This window comes from Panicum virgatum, chromosome 8K (assembly GCF_016808335.1).
Source record: "Panicum virgatum strain AP13 chromosome 8K, P.virgatum_v5, whole genome shotgun sequence".
Lineage (NCBI taxonomy): Eukaryota > Viridiplantae > Streptophyta > Magnoliopsida > Poales > Poaceae > Panicum > Panicum virgatum.
This window is the reverse complement of record NC_053143.1, coordinates 36672378-36678377: the sequence shown is the minus strand read 5'-3', so window position 1 is coordinate 36678377 and position 6000 is coordinate 36672378.

Genomic DNA, 6000 nt, shown 5'->3' with positions numbered 1-6000 from the left:
CACTGTACCTGTCTCTCAGTTGAATCATACAACAAGACATTATGTGCTGAAATGCAGAAGCTAAATCTTGAGATAATTCCTGAAGGGACTTTGAATCATATCTCCGTTGAACCAACACTATATGACCAAGTCATCATGGCACAAGTACATGATAAAGGTGTTGGGATTATCAAACAAAAATTTCTAGAAGGTGAACAGAAATACAAGTGTTTCCATGTAGATCACAAAGGGATTTTGTGGATTGAAAGTCGCTTGGTCGTTCCTAAAAATCAGGAACTCCGAAAGCAAATTCTTGATGAGGCACATCTCTCTAAATTTTCAATCCATCCTGGTAGCACCAAAATGTACCAAGATCTTCGGCAAAATTTTTGGTGGACACGAATGAAAAGAGAAATTGCTAAATATATTGCAGAGTGCGACACTTGTCAGAGGGTAAAAGCTAGTCATTTGAAAGTTGCTAGAACCCTCCAATCTCTGCCTATTCCATCTTGGAAATGGGACGATATCAGCATGGATTTCATTGTGGGCTTACCTAATACCTCACAGCATTATGATTCTATTTGGGTCATTGTTGATCGACTCACGAAGACAGCTCACTTTATTCCGGTACATACTACCTATAAGGCCAATAAATATGCTAAGGTTTATCTGTATCGTATCGTATGCCTACATGGGGTACCCAAGACAATCATTTCTGATCATGGTGCTCAGTTTATTGAACATTTTTGGGAACAACTCCAGGAAACTCTTGGAACTAAATTGATTCGAAGCTCTGCTTATCATCCGCAAACTGATGGACAAACCGAGAGAGTGAACCAAATTCTTGAGGATATGCTTAGATCATGTGTCATTCATTATGGCAAGAATTGGGACAAATGTTTACCTCCGGTGGAATTCTTGTATAACAACAGCTATCAAGCTAGTTAGAAAATGGCACCCTTTGAAGCCTTGTACGGTCGCAGATGTCGAACTCCTTTGAGTTGGTCACAAATAGGCGAGCGTAAAATATTTGGACCTGATTTAGTGGTCGAGGATGAGGAACAAGTAAAATTGATACAAGAAAACTTGAGGGCAGCTCAATCTAGACAGAAAAGCTATTTTGATAAAAAAGGAGGAAGCCTTTGCAATTTAATGTTGGAGATCATGTCTATCTACGGGTTTCTCCAACCAAGGGTGTTCAACGCTTTGGAATCAAAGGCAAATTAGCTCCTCGCTATATTGGGCCTTATGAGATCATCAAAGCATGTGGACTAGTGGCTTATCAACTGCAACTTCCCTCGCAACTCGCTATATTTCATGAATCTCAACTAAAGAAATGCATTAGAGTTCCTACGGAAATCATTGAACAGCAAGAGATCTTTGTGGAACCAGACCTTTCTTATGATGAGCATCCTATCAAAGTTTTGGACCAAAAAGAAAGAAGTACTCATAGAAAGGCGGTTAAAATGTATAAACTTCAGTGGAATCATCACATTGAAGAAGAAGCTACCTGGGAGACTGAAAGTTATCTCAATCAACATTATCATGGTTTTCTCAACTCTACCCCAAGTACCTCTATATCCATCTCCGTTCATTTATCCAATCTTGGGACGAGATTCTTTTTAAGGGGGTAGGCTGTGACACCCTAGGTGTTTGAAAGTCAATAATAGGCAAAATAGAACAATGAGTTGAATTAATGTGAAGTCAAGTTTTTATTTAAATCAACAAAGAGGCAAATTAAATTCAACTTCAAATATTGGTTTCAATTTGTGAGGGCAAATAAAGAAGGTTCTAACTATATTTCATGTCCAAATCACCTCACCAACATATTGTGGATAAAAATCTGGTACTATTAGTAACATGTGCTTAATTGGAAGTGGGCCTAAATTCAGCCCAAATAAACAAAGTAAATTGATCCTTTTATAGAGTTTTTGAACTCTTTAAAATAACTCACCAACCATTGATCAAATAAAAAAGTCTCTGAAACTAAAGTTTTTCAAAAAGTTTTTCATTTGAGGCCAAAAAGAAGGAGAAAAATTGAGTTTACAGAACTAGATCTTGAACTTTGAGTTAATTACGAAAATGCCATTGACTCTCTCTCTCTCTCACCTCTCTCCCTCACGGCACGTCGTCCGTACGCCGGCGCTGGGGAACATTAAACCCCTTCGGTTTGGGCCGATTCCGCCCCCGGTTTCACCCATGGACGTGCCAGCTAGATTCGCGGACACAAGCCACGCATCCTGGACCGTTGCAGTGCCACCGCCGCCATCTGGTCGCCGTCGTGAAGCCATCCGCCCTTCCTAGATTCCTAGACCAAATCGGCCTCCCCCAGATGATGTGCTGCATTCCCAGGACCCTCTCCCCCTCCTCCCTTGCCTATAAAAGGGGCAGACGACCCCTGCACGCGTGCCCGACCCCGTCCCTGCGCCATTGCCGCAGGCGAGCAAAGCTCGCTGCGGACCAACCTCCTCCGCCCCACATTGCCCAATTGAACCTCATAAATAGCTTCGCCTCATCCCACTGAAGCTCCAAACCCCGACCGCCCCATCCTTCCTCCACTGTTGCGCCGCCACCGCCATCCGCCACCGCTGCCGGCTGTCCTCCTCCGCGGCAGCCACCCCGTCCTTCCTCCACTGCTGCGCCGCCGCCACCATCCGCCACCACCGCCGGCCGCCCTCCTCCGCGGCTAGGTCGCCTCCGGCCACCCCAGACCCAATACGAGGCACCAGCAGGTAGCCCTCAGTCCCCTCTTTATTTTCCCCTGCAGGGCTCCCACCGCCGGCGACTCTGCTCACCAAAAACGGTGCCACCAACCCCTCCTCTGTTACCGGCCAGGAACCTTCCCTGAGAAGAAACCAAAATCCCAGGGGCTAAACTGTAAAAACAACATGAACTCTATAGAACTCAAAGCAGTGAACTTTGGAAATGCATAGAAATTTGTAGATGAAAAAAAAATTCAAATCCAAATGTTTTGGAATCCTTGCAACAAGATCTGCAAGTTTCATTACATGCACATCTTCAGTTTCTGTCTACATTTTAATCTAGAAAAAAGATTAGATTAAATGGGCTGTAATTGTTCTAGGAGTTATACTTAGTATCTATATTTGATTTTTTACTAGTAGCTACTTCATGCCGTGCTTAGCTTTGTGTAAAAATTTGAGTACCAGATAACAAATGTAGCTATATGAAAACCTAGCCCTTTCTAGATCTAGGATATATATTTGTATTTTTGTTCTGGATGTTCTATTATAGATCTGCATATGAAACTTTTTCTGTCATCTTGTGGTACTAAATGAACACCACTGCCAAAGTTTGGTCATTTTTAGATTTGTGTAACTAGATCTAGGTTTTAATCCTTAGAAATGGCACTATATCATGATAAATAGTTGTTGCATCTAGAAAAAACTAAAAAATTTACCATTGCTTCGTATTGAGAAGATAAGCTTATATGCAAACTTTGAGAGCCAAAAACTTTGTAGAACCAGAGATATTATTTGCTCTTTATATCACCTTGCTTAGTTTGTTATTTTTTCTGTGGTCTTTATACTACGTGTTTATATATGAAACTTGTAAAGAATGACATTATAGATCTGTAGATGCTCCACAAAAAGTTTGGGATTTATTACTTAAAAGAATCTATCCTGAATATTTATGCATGTATTTAAATGAGTAAATGCAATACTGAAGTTATATATGGGTTTAAATGCTAATATTTTTACTGCAGTATGTTCATACTTAGTATAGGCTCTGGTAAAAGTTTGAGAACCAGAAACGCTCTATAACTCTCTGTACTAATTAGTATTGTTATATGTGAGTTAGAATTATCGATTTTATTGCTCCTGTTTTGTGCGTGACAAAATCCTAATAAATTTACAGTTTGTTTAGAATCGTACGTAGACTGCTCTGTAAAATTTTGAGCTGCCGAACTATTGTAGTTTGATCTGTGTAAATTCATCTTTATTTAAACATGATCTATTTTGAGTATTTTTCATGTATATATGTTTTACTATTTTTGTCTGAAATTTTTACTGCAAGTTGCTAATCAGATTTACTACCTTGTGTAAATTTTGTAGCTTCATAAACTGTTCCTAGCTTATGAAGTAAATTAGTCAAATAACCTCATGTATATTAAGTTAAAATAAAAACCGCCACCCAGTTCATTTTATGAAGTAAAGTAAATTTAAGAACTACTCTATAAATGTTTGCCCAGTAAATTAAGTTAAAGAAGTTATCACCAACAAAGCATAAGTGTTGGACTACAACTTTATAGTGAAGGAAAGAAATGTAACTTGTATCGTGTTGTAATAAGAATCATCTTTGCATTCATATAGAAACTGCCAATATGGCTGACGGTACATACGAATTGGTGCCAACGCACGAGGACGACACCGACAGTGCACAAGTGAACTCCCTTGAGCTGATCCAAGACCCGAACCCAAGTTTGAAAGAGCCCAAGGCTAGCAATGCCCAGGAAGGCAAGCCCCAGTGCATTTAAATACCCATTATTTTCAAGTATATGCTATTCATATTGTAATTTATTTATCTGCGCATTTAAATTTACAGGAGTTGACGGAAACCTTAGATGCATGATTGTAGGTTCCTATGTGATGTTTACCCTTAGAATAACTCGACTAGATGCTCTGCTAACTAGGACCAGTAAAAGTCGAGTAGTTCCTGCTACTCGCGAGATTATAAGATCTGACTGTTTTATCACATGCTTCAATCATAAGGCTTACGGCGGGATCATGGGACCCGTCGGTTTAGTGATAATGTACTAAGGCCGCAGTGTGTGGTAGCTTTGTTAAGCATTTGAACGTACTAACCACATGCCGAGAAATATAGTAATCGGTAAGCTTAAGTACCTTATTGGATTTGCGAGTGGACTTTACTTTCACCCTTTTTGAACATTGCACATCGTTATCATGCGCGCAACATGCGGGTGTAGTGTAGCCGTACTCTGTAGTCGAGGGGGGTGACCCTGATCCACAGACGGGAAAGAAAGGGTAATTGTTGTGTGGGTGACTTCATTCCCCATACGTGTGTGTTAGGTTTGCCTTGTAAGGTTAAGAAACTCAATTCGAATCATTCCGCCGTTCATGGACAATGAGACTGCTTAACACTTTTGCCACATAGAGTACCAAGTGGAATATGATGATGATGAAAATTAATGGATGATTAATTGTTTTCCAACATGGATGATTAGAGATAGATGCTCATCAAGAATGGTTAATTGAATTAGAATTATGAAAGCTAAAGTTTGAAAGTAAATATCTACTATTAGTTACTTTTTTGGCAAAACAAACCCCTCCAGCCAAAAAACCTTGCATTGTCTAGTTAAGTGGACTAAGTTATATCCATTGACGGGTAAGCCTTGCTGAGTATTAGGATACTCAGCCTTGCTTATGGCATTATTTTCAGGTGAGGTCTTTGAAGAAATGATTGCTGATTTAACTTGGCCATGATCCCTTCCTCCGGGTTGGTCTGTGGTGTGGGATGGATCCTCAGCTGGTGCTGACGCTTCTCCTCCAAGTGATGTCTCATATGGGCTTTATCAAGATGTCAAGTTATCGTTATCTATCGTGTTTTACCTTCCGCTGAATAAATGAACTCTGATGAACTGTAGTAGTTGAACTTCTATAGTACTATTTACTTTCAGAACTGGTTTGTAATAATTTTAAATTTCGCTGCAACACTCTGTGATGTATAAAATGCGTGTTATTGTACTCTCTGGACTTGCCTTCGTGTGAGTTTGCTTATTCGATCCCAGTTTACCATGGCTTTAATCGAGAGTTTACTCGAGGAACTGCCGAGGTTTGTGTGAGTTGGATCAGAGTTGCCTTGCAACAATGATTAGCGCACTTAATCCAAGTTATTTTGGGTGGTTCCGCCACACCAGGGATCGTGTGTTGGGCACAATCCTACAGAGTACCTGTGGTGGGTACAACCTTCCTTCGGGAACTTCGATGGAGGTGGAGAGTGATACCTATAATGGGTGCTAGACGCGGACCACGAGGATGAAGA